Source organism: Accipiter gentilis, chromosome 27, assembly GCF_929443795.1.
Source record: "Accipiter gentilis chromosome 27, bAccGen1.1, whole genome shotgun sequence".
In the NCBI taxonomy this organism is placed as follows: Eukaryota; Metazoa; Chordata; class Aves; order Accipitriformes; family Accipitridae; genus Astur; species Astur gentilis.
This window is the reverse complement of record NC_064906.1, coordinates 10,825,991-10,843,597: the sequence shown is the minus strand read 5'-3', so window position 1 is coordinate 10,843,597 and position 17,607 is coordinate 10,825,991. Positions and strand designations below refer to the sequence as shown.

Below are 17,607 nucleotides of genomic sequence, written 5' to 3'. Positions count from 1 at the left end.
TAAAAACATTTACACTGAAATAGAGGAAGCGTTGTGCTGGTCATCCCAAAGAGAAGTCCCAGTTCTGAAGAACATGCAATGTAAGAGCCAAGGTGTAATAAGTGGGAAGCAGAAAATGAGAAGAACAGAGGTTCAATAGAGTCCTGGATATATCCATTTCTGTCCCTCTTCAAGTTAGCTTTCCATTGGCCCACACAAGCCTTTACCACACTTTATCATGGCTTAAGAAAAAATGAATATACATGTATCATATGTATGTATATGTGTGTGTGCATGCATCTGTAAGTAATTAGTGAGAATACAGACATTTCAATTTGTATAAGTGAAGAGGTATTTATACACAGGCTTGTTTTCCATTCTTTCATTTGTAAATTAACTGCACACATCGGGAATGTTTTCTCTACTGATTAAGTGCTAATGAAAAACAGAAACATTGTCCTGTGCTTAAGAGCACTTAAACATATCAGATATTTTTGACTAACTTTTCCATTAGCTGGAACGTTCATGTTAGAAGAAACAGAAGAGTAAAACCTCCTTTTATCATAGGACTTTTTTGACCAATATTGTAGCAGTATGCGAGATCCATTTGAAATATCCTGTGAGATGATCAGTTTTACAGAAAACTGGGTTGTCAGAGGCAACGATTAGACAGAGACAAAAAAACTAAAAAATGGAGAAAATGAGTTTGAAATTCTGCTGTGTTCATCTTCACAGTTCTGTGCTACTACAACCACTTTCTGATCCTTTTTGGCAAACAGGATATTGGTGGTGTCATAAAAATAATGCTCATCTCTTGAAAAATGCTTAGAATTTGAAGATAAAATATTTCAGTAAACAATTCTGAACAAAAATTCTTGTTTGATCACTGTTAGATTATTTCTACTATAAAATGTAATATCACTCAGATCTTTAAATGCCAGTATTTCCGTATATGATTACTTTCTCATTCAGGCAAGGATATAATGTATTATTTGCAAGGACTGTCAATATCTATTACTTTGTCATTTATCCACTGCTGTCTTCATCCAGCAGGGAATAATAATTTACCAGGAGAAAGATTTTTGTTCCAACGCATATTCACAATGAGGTCATATGTCTTACTACCCATGGGTAGTAAGAAACCATCAGTTCTGACAAGATTTCTGAAGAGGGTCTGTCCCCTTGTGGCTGCAGAACACCTCCTTGATTCTCAAGGTTCATTTAGAAAATAAAAATGCAATTTTTTAAAGACTCAAAGGCTTCAGAAACAGTGGCTTTTTCACTGCCCCTTTCACAAGTATTTGATGAAGGACATATTTTGAACCATTTTTCTAAATATTTGGCAGAGATCTTCTAAAGTTTAGCCACCATGACCATACAGAAAATTCCCAGCAACCAAGTCTAACTTTGGGATTCATCAGTTACCAAAACATAGCTCCCAGTTTGTGATAATCTCAGCATCTGCAGATAACAGTGCCCTGTTTCCCTGTGTACTCAGTCTGAGATTACGCAAGCACCTACTGAGATGATGCTCCTGTATTGGAGTCTTCTTGCAAAAAAAAGTATCAGGAACTCCTGATTCTGCTTATAAAAGTATTTTAAGTGTCGTGTTGTTATTTTCGAGGACTAATCCATAATTGTGCTGGTTTTGGCTGGGATAGAGTTCATTTTCTTCCTAGTAGCTGGTATGGGGCTGTGTTTCGGATTTGTGCTGAGAGCAGTGTTGATAACACAGGGATGCGTTCACTGTTGCTGAGCAGGGCTTACCCAGAGCCAAGGGCTGTTCTGCTTCTCAGCCCACCCCACCAGCGAGGAGGCTGGGGGGGGCACAAGGAGCTGGGGGGGGACACAGCCGGGACAGCTGACCCCGACTGACCCAAGGGGTATCCCAGACCGTATGGCATCATGCTCAGCATATAGAGCTGGGAGAAGAAGGAAGGGGGGACGTTGGGAGTGATGGCATTTGTCTTCCCAAGTCCCCGTTAGGCGTGATGGAGCCCTGCTGTCCTGGAGATGGCTGAACTCCTGCCTGCCCGTGGGAAGTGGGGAAGGAATTCCTTGTTTTGCTTTGCTTTGTGTGCGTGGCTTTTGCTTTACCTATTAAACTGTCTTTATCTCAGCCCATGGGTTTTCTTACTTTTACTCTTCTGATTCTCTCCCCCATCCCACCAGGGAAGAGTGAGTGAGTGGCTGCGTGGGGCTTAGCTGCTGGCTGGGGTTAAACCACAACAATAATAAAAGTTTTTATGGAATACATCAACCTCCCAAGTCTTTATAATTAAGACTTGATTTAAGACATAAAGAAGGTGTTATCATCTGGAGTTCACTGAAGGTCCATTCATGAGAAATTTCAAATGAGTTCATACTTGGGTCTAGATTATGTTTCCTCTGCATGTAGGGCTTGATAGCATTAATCTTGCATCGGCAATCACCACTGTCTCTGACGGTTCCTCATTACGGCGTTTTGCCATCTGCCATTTTCAGTTCTTGAAAGTGAATAGCTGTTCTTTCATCTTAATTCAACAGCTTCCTGTGAATTTTAATTAAATCATTCTTTGAGTTTATATGACATTGGTCTGGTTACCCATGATGAGGTTTTCCTACCCAAACTATAGTTTCCCTAATAAGTCTAACCTATTGGCCAGCCAGGTCAATTGTTTCTCATTAGGAATAATAAACGACCAATTCTAGTACAAAAGTACATATGACATACTGTGCAAATTCTGCTTTCCTTCCATTCCCTTTCTCTAATTTGCATAAAGGAACACTTTATACTTGATTCAAGCAATTTTTACTGGACAGCTAATTAAAAACACCCCAAGATTAATTTCCCTGTCACTTGTTTTCATACTGTCATTTATTCAGGTAGAGCTCTTTAAAGTGGCCCAAAGAGCAGGGGTGAAATGGTGTGTGGGGAATATTTAAAAAAGAAGATATTTTTCTTTTCTCCACACAACAGGAAGCAAACAGAAGAAGAAACGATACTGGCTGTGTTAGACCTGGACATGTAAGCATTGCTGCTGTAAGCATTTGCTTTTTTTCATTAAGAGGTTGCAGGAGCTCGCATTCATTAATAGCAAAATTACAAACCAGAATGTCTACATTTCTAGCTACCAATGCTGTCCAGTGCTTCTAGTGTTTTTACAGAAGTTTGATTTTTATGAGTATACATAAATGAGCATACTGACATCTGCCTACATACAAAAATCCTGGAAAAACAAGGGAAGCTACAAACTAAAAAGGAGGGAGATGTTCAACACCTTAAGAGAGACCTGATGCAGCTATGCCATGTAACACAGCTCTACAAGGGCAATAATTTTTCCAGGTTTGTTTCCTGCATACTGTATGACAATCCACATTTTGCAATTCTGACTCTCCTCACACCTTTAGGCCTCAACAGAGTAACCTTGCATAGATATACGTAGACACACAGAGAGGTATTTTTATATATATATCGTGTAATTTATGTATGCAAAGGTATGCTCACATGTCTAAATACGTAACCCACTGCCTGTAGGATATTATCTTAGCTCAAAGCTACATGTAATATCAAAGTATGCAAGATAGGGGTTCTAATCTCTTTACCATGATTTATTCATTGGCCTTCTGAAAGTGCAGTTAGATGAGATTTTGGATCTAATTTTTCCCTCAGATTTTATGCAAAAAAGTTAGAGATGACCACCTGAAGACTGAAATCGGGTGTTGTCTTTTAAAGTTGATAAATATTGGTTTCATTTTGTCAAGATTTTTAACAAAGTTACCATTTAAAAGTAAAAATATGCATAAAGCTTAACTATCAAACTCATTTAATGTGCTCCTCAAATTTCCAAGAAAAGAAAGTGGTATCTTTTTGCCAATGAAGGAGTGTGAGGAAAAAGAGAGTGATTCAAAGTAGTACTTTCTGTATTCTTAATATAAAATTCCCAGACTTTGAATTGCTCATAACGGTGGTATTCAATCTATTCTTTTCCTCTACAATCCCTCCTTCCTTCTGTGATCTTTCTTAACTTGCACTCCAGTGTTTTATCTTCAGGTTTTAGTGTGTTGTACAGTAGTCTTCATACATACAATACACTAACGTTGCAAGCTTCTCACTTTGCCCTGGAAGGAATTAGTGGTAGGATGTTCCTTTCATACAATGGAAGTATTTATCTAAATAACTGTTTATCCATAAGAACATATAGTTTATAATCTAGCCCAATGTTTTTCTAAAACCTCCTCCATCTTCAAGAAGGAAGAGCAAGCCAAAAAAGATTTACGTACTGAGGAATTAGTGGGTAGCTGACTTTATAACTCTCCATCTGTTGAGGTTTAAACACGATGCGCTTGGCAGGTGCAACAGAGAAATACAGTAATCGCCAATGAACCTTCCAAATAAAGTGACTCCTTAAAAAAAAGCAACTATCTATAGATTTACTTCCTATTTTTTTGCACAGGATGGAAACTAATTATTTGCTCAAAGCATTCATAAAAGTGAACTGTCCCCACCCCACCCCCCGAAGCCAGAGGAAATTCAAAAGGCAGTTTCTCTTCCCCCTCGGCCCCAGACAGCCCCACGCTGTGAAACTTGGTCCCACCGAGGTGGCCAAACTTTACCCGGGCCTCAGGCTAAGGTGACACCGCGCACCTCCGGCGCAGGTAGCGGAGGGGAGGGGGCCGCGCCAGGCCGGGCCGTGCTTTCTGAGGGGAGGGTCGGGGGCAGGAAGAAGCAAGCCGACAAACAGCAAAACGCCGACACCGAGCGGGGGCAGCTCCTCCTCCCTCCTTTCCCGGCTCCATCCCCGCCTTTCCCCGCACCTCGCCACCGCCTCTCCCGGTGGGTGGCGGGGGGGGGGGGGGCTGCTGCCCTCTTGCACCTCGGCTGCTCCCGCTGCATGCAGCCCCCGGAGCGCCGCAGCCCAGGACGACTCGCCGGGTGCGTTGTGATTTACTCTAATTTTTTTTGTGGGTTTGGTTCCCCCCCCCCCCGTCCCCCCTCTTCTGTCCGGGCGGTTTCGCGGAGGGGAGCCTGGCAGGGCCTCCCCCGCCCCTTCACCACCGCCGGCTGCGGGGCCGTACCCGGCCGGCACGCCGGGCTCCGCCGTGTTTGTTGTTGTTGTGCTCCGGGGGAAGGAGGCGGTAGAGCGGGGCGGGGAGCGGAGGGGGTGGTGGTGGTGGTGGTGGTGTGGTAGCGTTTCGGCTTGCTTCTCTTCCTCTTCGCCCTGTGTGCCCCGCGTCCCTCCTCCCCCTCGGCGGGGCGGCCGCGGGAGGCTCGGCGGAGGGCAGGCGGCGCTGCGGGAGCACCTGGAGCAGGTGGCGGCGGGGACGGGCAGCGGTAGGTGGTCCTTGGGCTCCCTCCTCCTCCTCCTCCTTCTCCTCCCTTGATTCCGCCTCCGGGACAGGTACCTGCGGACAGGACCGGGGCGGCCCGCCGCCATCGGCTGGACGGCTGGGGAGGGCAGGGCAGGGCAGCGCCGCCCGCCGCGGGGGTAGCTGCCCGCCCCGGCCCGGTCCCGCCCCGCCGAGGTGTCTTCTCCTCGGTGAGGGGCGCGGAGGACGCGGTACCGGTGCGTTGCATAACCGGGGGCGGTGAGGGGGGGGGGGGGAAGCACAGCCTGTGGCGCCCCGGCCGACAGCGGGAGGCCCGAAGTCGGTACCGTGGTCTTCCGGTTTCACATCGTGGCCGTGCCCGGAGTTTTAAACAGAAACGGCCAACTTCCCCCTTTTTTTTTTGTGCGTGTCTGTGGGTATTTTTCTCCTTTCCTTCTGTTTTTACCTCACGGGGCAGAGCCGCGCGGCAGGCGCTGGCGGAGAGCTGAGGAGCGTGGCAGGTGCTGTCGCCCGCCCTGCCCGGGCACTCACCGGCTATTGCCAAGGGATTTCCTTGGAAGTTTCTGTGAGGAAAACCCAAAGGTGCGCCCGGCGGCGGGGAACCGCGGGCTGTGGGGTGCCGCTGTGAGGCTTCCCGCCCTGCCTCCTGTCAGCGCCCTCGCCTCCCCTCCGGGTCCCCGCCGCCGGGGCCCGCCACCCCCCTCCTCCTCCTCCTCCTCCTCCTCCTCCTCCTCCTCCTCCTCTTCTCTCACCGGCTTTTGGCTTCGTTTGAAGCCGCCGTAGCTTTGGTTCGTCTCGGCGGCTGCGCTGGGGCTGTGCGGTTTCTGTGGAGGGTTTGGCAAGTGTTTTAACATCACTCGGGGCACGCGTGTGTGTGGTGGGCTGCGGCGAGAGCGAAGGCTGCAGTTCCTTCGTATGCTCGTGGGGGACTTGTTTTTTCTCTCTTTTTTTTGTTTCCCCCCCAGAATCGCTGCACGATTTGTCTTGGGAAGAACGTCAACATGCATTTTTGTAATTTTAAGTAGGTCAGTCATGATAGTGTTTCCTGTGGGCATCACTTTTGTCCTTCAACGTATCAGATGCTACATTTGGAGTAATGTTGATTTAAAAAAAAAAACAAACAAAAAAAAACCAACAAAAAAGAAGAAACTGTGAAAATAAGGGCTTTCTTGTGGAGAAACTGAAGTTTTCCCCCCTTTTCAGTGGGACCAGAATTGAGTCTCAGGTGATCAGGAGTGACAGCATGTATGTTGCACTGTTTTATTTCTGTTATATTCACTAATTATTTTTGAAATGCTGAGATTAATGAATATAATTTTGTGTCTATGGAGTACTGTTAGTTCACAGATACAAACAAGTTAACCTGTACGTTGTGGGGTGAGTGTGTATAAAGGCTTGAAATACCTGACTGGAAGGATGATGAAGTGCTCCCTGTCAGTCAAGGTAAATAATAACAGAGTAAGAGAACAGTCTTGGTTTACATTAATGATTTGATTACTGTTGGCAGTTGAGTAGGAAACAGTTCTCTAAGGTCTTTAAATGGTCTTAGAGCAGTTAAGGATAACTGGTACGAGTCTGTCAAAGCTCTTGAGCATCATGGATTATATACTTTTAATGTTTTATATCAGCTCTGCCTGTGTGCATTCTGAATTATTCTAAAGCGCACCCATAAGAACATTAAAAATGCCACACCAGGATATAATAAAGTTTCTGCTAGCAGCAGCCAAGAGTGCGTGCCTGGAGAGGACCACAATAGGGAAAGCTTGCAGTGATGCTTCCACAGAATACTCTCTACAGGCAGCTGTGGCCCAAGGATTTCCTTGGGTAGAAGTGTTGCCTTTGTGCTTGGCAGACACAAAGTTTGTTGTGTTTTTGTTTGTTTGTTTGTTTACTTTGATCTTATACAGTAGTTTTTGAAGCCGTGTAGACTTCTAGTAAGGTAATAGGTACCTGAGGAAATAAGTAACCAGATGGAACGTTTTACAGACGTTATCGATCACAAGTAATATGGTCAAAGGGCAATTTCTAGTTTGCAACGGCCCATGCATAGAACTTATATTAATGGATATTCATTTTCTAAGCAATGTTTGTGCATTAGGCTCTGAGATAATCCATCGAGAATAAAGCTTGATATTTATAATGAGAGGGGGGAAAAAAAAGGCAGAGAGTGTTATGCTCTTCTAATGTGTCCTGATGAAATATATTCGAATTCATTTTCACTGACTTGGGAGAAAGCCATGAATAAAATGTAATGTTTTGTCGGCTTCACTGGATTTGTAAGTAGAGAATTAAGAATAGAAATTAAGAGTTTACGCCATGCTGTGCAACTAAAGAATGTACACAGACTTTTGAAGCCTCTGTTCTATAATGATAATTACTATGAATAACTGAATAATCATTACTGTAGTGATAAATTTTGGCCCACCTCAGGCCCTTTACTTTATGATAGAAATTGGAGCACGTTACTTAAGCAACTAAAAATATGAAACTAGTTTTTAATTTTGTGCGCTCGTGAAAATTTTCACGACAGAATTGTTCTTGCATTGGGCTTTATTCCTCATAAAGTCAGCTGCCATATCATACTTAGTTTTCTAGTCAGCTAAGGCCTTACATCCTTTTTAAAGACAAGCTTGTCAGAATTAGAAAAATCATGGATTCAAAATGTCCTGCACATGCAGAGAAGGATTATATCTGTTTTCAAGGCAAAACTTGACATTGGTCACCCTGTGAATCAATAGCATAATTGGGACATGCTTCCAGTTCTTTCCAGTTCTGAGGGTTTGAGAAGATGGGTGTTAGTGGTGTGTTTGATTACAAAGGAAGGTACATGGAATGATTATGGTAGGATCAGGCAAGAGAGCAACCTGTCCTAGGGGAGTGCCGGTGTTCTCTTTTGGTGTTGCCTGGAGAAACGGAATTTGGAAAATAGGTCTTTGAATCTCAGTACCATTGCATATGCACAAATTTCCTGTTTATTCTTTTTGTGATATTTTTATTCAGTACTCAATATAAATTCTCCATATGGTTGAAGTAGCCACTGCAGGTATTTATTGCATCAAATAGAACCTATCATTATCGTTTAGGCTCTAATTACTCTGCTACATGATTGTTATGATTAAAGAAACAATTTCATTATAAGCTGTTGAGAGAAAGCAGATTAAACTGAAAACCACCTCTCATACTTGCAGCATAAGTAGCAAAAGTTGTTAAGTTTTCAGAATTATACACTACCTGTTTTCTGTTAACTTCTTACCTGCCAAAAGGAGGTGCTGTGAAAATAGGTGAGTGCTCATGTATTAGAACACGGGCAGTTTGATTCAAATTTTTACTTACCAGAACTAAATTGATTTAATTTATACAGGAACACAATGTTTGACAGTCAACACAACATATGGATTAATGTGGATGAAATCTAGTATAATTTGGCTAAAGCACTGAAAGCATAACCAGTGTTTAATGGGGGAGAAGGCTGGAAAGCTTGCAGTCTGACTCTGGTCTTGCGTACAGGTTTAAAGTGTAAACTCTCTCATGGATTAAAGGATAGCACAGTCTCATGGATCACTGGTGAGGTACCCAGTCCTTTGGTGTTTAATTACCTGAATAATTTTTCTCTCAGGCAAGGTGTCACATTGAAGCTGTGGTCTGTGTTTTCTGTGGTGAGGCTCTTACATAAAGGACACCAGTGATGAACAGGTCAGCCAGTTGATAGTCTTTTATAAAACCGGTGTTTGTCTGGTTTCTTTAAAATGCTCTGTTGAAGATGGAAAGGGAAAAAGCCATTACAGTTGTCCAGAATTGTTAGGTGCTTCCAAGAAAAAAAATCAGTAGGCCAAGAAAAAAATCAGTAGGACACTGTCATTTCTGAAGAAGCCTGAATTTCTACATGTAAAAAAAAAAAAAAAAAAAAAAGTTAGCAACCAATGGAAGAAGAATCAGGAAAAGGGTATAGGCTTTAGAGCTTGGCTGCTCAAATAACTTGTACAACTGGAGTTTCAGACAGATGACATTAGGCTCCAGTACTTTGTTTGCATATTACCTGTGTTAATACCCATTTTCTGGTGCACCCAGTCTTCTGCACAAACTGCTTAATTTGGACCTAATGAGATAATCGGTGTAAAATGAACAAGTTGGTCTGTGAGAGACTGATCCAGTTGCCAGACTGACTTCAGTCAGTGAAGATTACATTAGCGCTATATTACTGTAGCCTTCAGTCGTAGGTCTGGGTCTCGCTGTACTAATCATTCTGCAGGCAGATTGTTCTCACTGTGGTGAGACAACATGTGAATACTGTGTTTGAGCTAAAGGAGCACGATATGGTGATACTGACTAGCTCATAAATTAAAATGACACAATCAAAATCTAGGTCTCTAGGGGTTTCACCCACCTGAGAATTTAGACAAAATGTTCTTAGTTGTGCTAAGCACTGTAGAATTAGCTGTGGTTGGAAAGAGTTGCACGAAACTTCGTTGGAGGTTCTCCCCCAGCAAGACAATGGTAGTGTCTGTTCTTACCTATTCAGTGATGTTAAAGAAAGGCTTTGTCACACTCAGTTTTAGATTTTCTTTACTTAATCCTCTCATTCAAATCACTATGGATTATCTATATTTGTTTCTCTGGTTATTTTCATGTATTAGTAGCACATGAAGAAATGTCTCTCTCCTACCATCTAATCGCTGTACAAATATCAAATGTAATCCTGGTTGAGTCCTTGTGTCACATGGGCTTTTGGGTATAGTAGTAAATAATTTTGATGTTAGTTATGTAGATGATTAGCAATTTCATTAACTTCTCTGGAGAACAAATTGTGCTCATGTTTTCTTGCTTTGCCAGCTGTTTTCAGAGTTTGGCTTTTGTTTTTTTTCTAAAAGAAGTTTTCTTGATGTCCAGGAGTTATCAGTCACTCTCACCTCAATTTTCTACACCTCGTCTTCGTTGAGAGGTTTGAAGAGACTGACCCTTCTGTAAAAGGTTGATCATCCTGAGTTTAACTTTTCTGTAGAGATTGACATACAACTTCCTACTGTTTTCTTTAAAGGATTCAGAATCTGTTATGAACAATTTTTTGTGGCTAAAGAATTTATAAATAGCAGACACTTGGACAGTTTCTGACAACTGTGTTTAGATTTTAATGTTCGGAGTTTGTCATATTTGGAAAAAAGCTTTATGCATCTTAAAATGCTCAGTTAAAAATAATTGGAGAACCCTTTGGTTAGTATGAAATGAGATTGTTCCTATGAGTTCAGTTGCAGTAACTGTGAAATCCCAGCTCTGTTGCTTGGAATAGCTGTAAATCTTGGACGTATCCCAGGAAAGCCCACGCAAAGGGCAAGTGAGAGAAAAACAAGAAATAACATGGAAGTTTCCAGCCAGTTTTTTTTCTTCTGTCCTGAAGTGATTTTGAAATAACTCAGTAGGGAAGATAGTTTTCTAGATCTTTACTTCACTATTGCTTTTTTTTTATATTTTTTATTTTCTGAAGCTTTTGTAAGGTCTTTCAAAGGGGAGAAGCAAGCAAAGTGATAAATCTGAAAAAATTGATCAAATCAGAGTTTGTGTTTTTTTTTCCTCTAAATACTCAGTGACTGAAGGTAAGTAATTTTTATATTAATATTTTTAAAATTTCAACAGGTTTTGATCAATGTATCAGCTGTACTAGGTTTATTTTGTACATTGGAAGGAAAGATGTTTTTTAAATCTTACTTTTCTGTATTTTGTTCCAACACTTGCCAAATTTCATAGTGTATAATTGCCATTCTTAATATCTAGTTTCTTAAACTTTTGAGAAAACGTAAACATTTGGGAATATTTAAATTTAAACCTTTCCAGATTGGTGAAATCAAGGACTGAGGGTATCTAGCGTCTAACTATTATGATTTGAAAGTGAGAGGGAAAGGAAAATCAAAGCAAATACACACCAACGTGTATTCCTAAAATTAATTCAGGCATGTAGTGTATTTTTATATGTTTACCTGGTGCGTTATTTTTGGCTTCTGCTAAAGAGTTAAAATCTCTGGATCACAACTGAAAATATGTTTGTTCTTAGCCTGCTTCTTATTTAGAAGTCACAAAATTCAGGTAAAACAATGCAGTTGGACAAGTTCTAGCTATCTTTGGAATTCAGATACTTGAACAAAGAGGCTTGGCAGTGCGAGAGATCAGTACTAACAGACATATAAAGCTGTTCTGGAGAAAGTTTATGTATTGTTTAGAACCTTTGTACCTGGTCTTAATGTTTGCTTTTAATCCTTGACTTTCTGAAAGAGATTTTTCAAGAATACAGGAGAGGGAACATTGTTATCGAAGATACTGATGTGTTTGTTGCACCTGGCTGCATTTTTGAGTCAGTTCTCTTGATTTTTGGTCCTGTGAATACATGCAAGACCATGAAAAATAATGATTATATACAATGCGTTAGGTTTGATCACGGACTTGTGTAGTGCGACAGCAGCCTGTCATGTCAATGGGAATATATTTGTCCTCCAGAGATTCAAAACACCCTGAAATACAGCTGTTCTGTAGTTGTCAGTGCCCTACCAATATTTTTTCAGTTATAAATTGGGCCATGATAGTTTCAAGATTGGAAGGCGATTGCATATTCTGGGTATCCAAGGGTCTTTCAGAGGACAACGTATAGATGGTTCTTCTGTCAGCCCTTTCTGGGCATGGTATTGCCAAAGTGTGGTATGGTGGTAAGAAGCCAACCGTGAGGTAGGTTTGTCTTTGGACATAAGATGTTTCACTGGTAAAACTGTCACAGTAAAATTAGAGTTTCCAATGTAACGATAGCCTCAGAGCCCTAAGGACAGTCATCCTGTATCTTTTACTTAGTATTCACATTACTAGTTTTCCTTGATAGACCTCAGAGAGACAAACTGAAGTAGAGTAGACTGGCTTCAGGTTGGTAATGCCAGTTGGGTGCATTAAGTGGTAGAGTTGGTCTTTGCTGTCTCCTCAAATCTTCTTCACCAACCTAACAGTATCACTTGCACCTTGTCCACTACAACTGAGCAAATCTCACTCATTCCTCAGGCTTTGTATAGGCTGGGTTAGTGTCTTGATGCGATGCAGATACAGCCTAGACTTCTGGCTTTTTTTAATGCAGCAATTCTGCAGATCCGAGTGACAGCTGTTACTGTCCTCTGGCCTTAAAATCTGTGCATAAACCTGAGTGTCATAAGCATATCCCTAGCTCACAGCCATTTTCTTCTGACTAATATATTTAATAATATATATATTTAGAACTTCTATTGGCTTCCCATAGTACCCACTCCCAGGAAGTGTTCCTGGAGTTTGTGACAAACTCCTTGAGTAACCTAGACTCTCAGCTCATCTAAAGCAAGACTCCTCAGCCGCTGTGATCACAGTTAAGTCCACAGTGTTTCATGGTTAATAGCAAAACATTGCTTTTTGATGTTGTGTGATGTAATGCTTTCCACTTAACCTTCCCCCATTGTTATTTCCCAGATGTCAGCATCCCTCTTCTGATTCTAAAAAAAAATCAGTCCTTGGTTAAACTCTATTGTCAAATCTTGTTAATTCTCTGGGTGGAAAGTAGTGTTGGAATATCATCTGAAAAGCTAGCGTAGGCAGAGCTTGCAGTGATTAAAATAAAATCATATACTTGTCCCTTTGAGTGTTAAAAAGGTACAGAAGGAATTATGATGGATTTGTGCATCAGCTGTTTTTTTGTGTGAAGGACAGCTGTACAACTTTGTGTCCAGAAAGTAGCCGTTACAGTGAAAACTATGGCAGCAAAGGCTGAAGCCAAAACAAGGAAAATAATTGGTTGATGTTTTCAGTAGATCTGTGGTATGGGGTAAAATACTGATGAAACAATATAAAGCGGTAACTTTGGAGATTGGCATGTCCCTTAAAGCTTTATCTATAAAGAATGATAATAATAGGAAACTTTCTGACCCTTATTGTGTTGCATTCATAGTGGTTTTTGACAGCTCACACCATGCGAGATAGCTGAAATAGGAGCAAAACCCATAATCCCCTAAAATAGTAAAATCTACTGTCAGGTTACACAGCAATCCTGTTTTAGTTTGGCTCTTTAGTGAAATGGTCACTGAAAAATAGTCAGCAATTTGATGCCAGGCGTTTTCATTTCTATATTGCTTAGTTCAAAGGAAAAAACCATGGTGCCTGAAAGTTGGACGAAAAGACAGTGGTGAACTGTGGAAATGGTTGCCTGGTGTGCTTCATGTGTTGGTGAAATTGGTGATAGCAAAGACGGGGAGAGCCTTCTCACATTTCTTAAGGCTTGGTGTTAACTCTCCTTCTATTTTTGTGAAAGTAGAAAGTAAACAAAACAGGTTGGTGGTTTTTTTTATTCATAGTTGGTTTTAGCTTAATATATGTGCTGAAATAATTGGGACTGACTTAAAGCAACTGCTATTTTCTTTTACTTTGGTTCTTGTTGGGCCTTTTCCTTTTAGACTCCTTCCCCAAATGGTGGAATTTACTGTATTGAGGGACTTATTACTAAACAAAGTGCGTGGCTTCTACAAATAGAAACTCCCTGGTTTGGTTTTTCGTAATCTTTTATGTGTACTATTACTTTGCCCTGACTTGTCTGTGGAAAAGAGGTAAGTATAAACTTTTGTGTAGCTTTCATCAGCATAGTCTGAGTCAGCACTGTTCACCTGGAGGGTAGGCAATAATTTGGCTTTGTTTTTGTTCTTCAGAAAGATACTCTTGTCAAATGGGAAAGAAGTTAGAATAAGTGCACAGGGACAAGTTGTTGTTTCAACGGGAATTTTAGTAGGTGCTTTTCAACTGAATGCAGGACTGTTGGTATTGAAAAGTTCATCTTAAATTTTGGCTGACTTGTAGAGAGGGTTGCAAAATATTCTTGTCCTGTGGTAAAAGGCTTTGTATGTACTGTGGTTATTGGGTTTGGTGGTTTGTTTTATTTTTTTCCCGTAATTCTAACTCCTGAACGCCATGACCTTCTTTATTAATGAAGGCACTAGAGGAAGAAATCTGGTTCCAACTAAAGGCTGGAATTGTAGCCACAAATAATAATTCTTTGTGTCCCTGGAAAGCATAAGAAAGGTTGCAAAATATTTTCATTACTTCTAATTGGCCTTTTATTGTAAATGGTTTGTACATTTCATCTCTCTGAGTAATATTTTGCCCAACTGTTAGGCCTTAGGGAGGCCACGAACAGCATACAGCAACAACAAAAGTATGCTCCTTGACTTAATGGAGTTATATGGTACAACGCTGAGTAGCATCATATTCGGAATTCTTAACTGCAGTTTATATTCTACCATTAGGGACTGTTGTATCAGCCATGAGGTGTATGCTGTACTTATAGTCTCTTCTTATTTATAATTGGCTTTTGGTTTTGGTGGCTTGTCCCTGTAGCTGCAGTGCTACTAAGTGAATTAGGGTTAATTGTGGTTAAGGTTGTTCAGTCTTCCTGGCTCAGTGAGTCAAGTAACTTGGTAGAGGGTCTTGAAGGACATGTTCTGTGGGGCCCTTGTCAGTCACATGACTAAATAAATACATGCATACGCAGTTCTTTTGATCTGCATAAGTGCATACAATTCACAGGATAGCAAAGGCATTCAATTTACTGCACATACGTAGATCATTTCTACAGCATGTTTTATGCCTGAAGTTTCTCTTGTCTTCCTGGGTGCATTGTGCCTAAATGTGCATGCTCTGCATACCATACGTACACAGTTCTAACCCAGATTCGTAGGCTCATTTGGGTTAGAAGAGACTTCAAGAGGTCTCCAGTCTATCCTTCTGCCCAAAGCGGGGTCACACGTTGGTTGCAACGTTGGGCTTTGTTTAGTTGTGTCTTGAAAAGCTCCAAGGACAGAGATTCCACTATGTTTCAGGGCACCTGTTCCAATGCTTGATTATCCTCATAGTGTATATTTTTCCTTATCTAATAAATATTTATAACTTCATCGTTTCTGTTGACATTGTTCTCCCCCCATGCACCTTGGTAAAAAGTCTGGCTCCACCTTTTTAGTAATTTACTTTTAGATACTGGAAATTTGCTATTAGGTGCTCCAAAGCTTTCTTCAGGCTGAACAATCCCAGTGTCTTCAGCCTCTCCTCACAGGGCGTGTGCTCCAGCCACCAAATATCTTTGTGGCTTTTCCCTGAAATAGTTCCATTTGACTGATGCTTCATAGTGGGGCTCCAAAAGTAGGCCTAGTAGTCCAGATAACAGAGTAATGGATTGTGCATGAAGCAGAACAATTGCTTCCCTCGGTCCACTGGCTGTGCTGCTGTTGCCAAAGCCCGAGATGCTGTTAGCTCTCATTGCTGCCAGGTGGGCTGCTGATTCATGTATTGCCTACTATTGTCCAGGACCCCCAGGTGTTTTTCAGCAGAGCTGCTCACCAGTAAGTTAGTCTTCAGGCTGTGCTCTCATTATGTTTTTGTCAGCCCCTCCTAAGTCATTCTGAAAGGCAACCCCACCCTCCAGTGTAGCAGCTGCACCCCTAAGTGCGGTGGTGTCCGCAGACTGATTGAATGTTCTGTACACTCTACCAGGTCACTGTTACATGTATTAAATGGCATAGGGCCCTTAACCTATGCACATGTAACCAGGTTATGGGCAGATTGTGAACCGTCAACAGCTACTGTTTGAGCCTAAGGGTAGAGATAGGGGTTTTTATCATCTAGTAGTCTACCCATCTAGACTGTAACTTGGATCAGGTTAGGTGCAAAGATGCTGTGGGAGAAGTTGTTGAGTCTTGCTAAAATCAAGGTAGGTGATACCACTGATCACCTCTCATCCACAAATCCTGTTATTTTATGACAGAAGGCAATCGTACTGGTCAGGCATGATTTAACCTTGGTAAATCCATGCTGGTGATTCCCAGTCACCACCTTCTCCATATGCCCAGAAATGACATCCAGGTGAGCATATGTCTGAACATACTATGGGAGTAGACCAACAAACAATGAAAGGAGGCTGGACTGTGATGCTTTCTTTCCCAGTGATCCCTCAGACTTGGTAACCTGTGCATAATGCCTTTCCTGCTCCTTTTTTTCTGGATGCCCAGTTGTTGTCCATCTGTAGGTGATTGAGTACATGCTGGTCACAGGATGGAGCACCTGCATCTTGGGAATGTGGTGATGAATGACTTGGGACTTCATGTGACCTGGGGGAACAAGCTCGTTAGGAACAGGATGTTGCTGCTAGAGTGATTCTTGCTCCCTGTGTGTGTTTGAGGAATTTGCAAGAAAGGAAGGTGGTAGCAAAAGTGACAGTAAGTTTAATAATTATATTGGTTTGATCAGTGTATTGGTGATCTGCTTATAGCCAGTGGGCTTTGTATTCTGTTCTCTTTTGTATTGATTTAGGTCCATTATCTTGCCATTAGCTTGATAATAAGGAGAAATGCATATGCAGGTGTCAGTGAGAGGCCATGTGAAAATCTTTATTTGCATTCTTATATGCATTTGAAGCTTTTTTTTCATCGTTTGTTTTTGTTTGTGTTTTTTTTTCTTCTTGTTGTTGTTGCTGCTAATACACATTTAAAACTTCTCCAGTCGTGGCTTGCTTTTCTACTAATGGCTATTTTGATAGTCCCTTATTACTAACAATTTTTTAGGTGGTCTTTGGAAAATACCAGCAACCCTCAAATGCAGTAAAACCCACAGTAAAACTGAGACTGGCTTGATTTGCACATACTAAGAAGCAAACAAATTTAACCTGGTTGTATGGTGCTGAGCACTAAGTTCACAATGACTTATTGGGGAATTTAGTATTTCTCAGATCTTATCATTGGCCCCACATGATTTACTGGTTCAGATGTTTAATTTTCCAACTTTTGCTGTTATTGATGAACAATGATTACTCTGTGTGGTTCACCATGTATCAAAATAATTTTGTCATGTGATGATAATTGTCCTTAGTTTCATGCTGTATAGAACTATATGTTTTAGGTATTCATTTTTATTCTTTGCATTATTATTATGGATCTGAAAAACCTCTTGGGAGTTAGGTTATAAATATGTTTAATGAAATGTTTCTCCAGGACTAGTAGCTGAACTGAATGTAGGAGTTACATTTTACAGTTCAGAAATGTTCTAGTGATAATCCTGTCTGCAGTAAATTAACCAGAAATACAGCTTTCATAATATGTTTTGAATGGCATATGTAATTAACTCATGATTTTAATGCTTCCAATAGTGTTTAATTGCAGTAAGACTTTAATACTGTAGGCAAAAATCATAATAGATTGCAAAACTTTGTCAGTATTTTAACTCAATCTTATGTGTACCCCAAAATCATACTGGTGATTCTAAACTGAGACTGAAAAATGCATGTAGGGGAAA

The 17,607-nt window shown here is 41.2% G+C and overlaps 1 protein-coding gene across 3 annotated transcripts in view; it reads left to right on the top strand.

The window, feature by feature from the left end:
* Nucleotides 1-4,798: 4,798 nt before the first annotated feature.
* Nucleotides 4,799-17,607, top strand: part of MBP (myelin basic protein) — a 123,257-nt gene continuing 110,448 nt past the window's right edge. The window contains exon 1 of one of the 3 annotated variants that reach the window (XM_049830481.1): nt 4,799-4,894. The gene's annotated coding sequence lies outside the window, so the exon portion shown is untranslated. Of the gene's footprint in view, nt 4,895-5,194; nt 5,294-5,437; nt 5,526-17,607 lie in introns of those variants that run through there. The other 2 variants (XM_049830482.1, XM_049830483.1) reach the window with 2 other exon arrangements.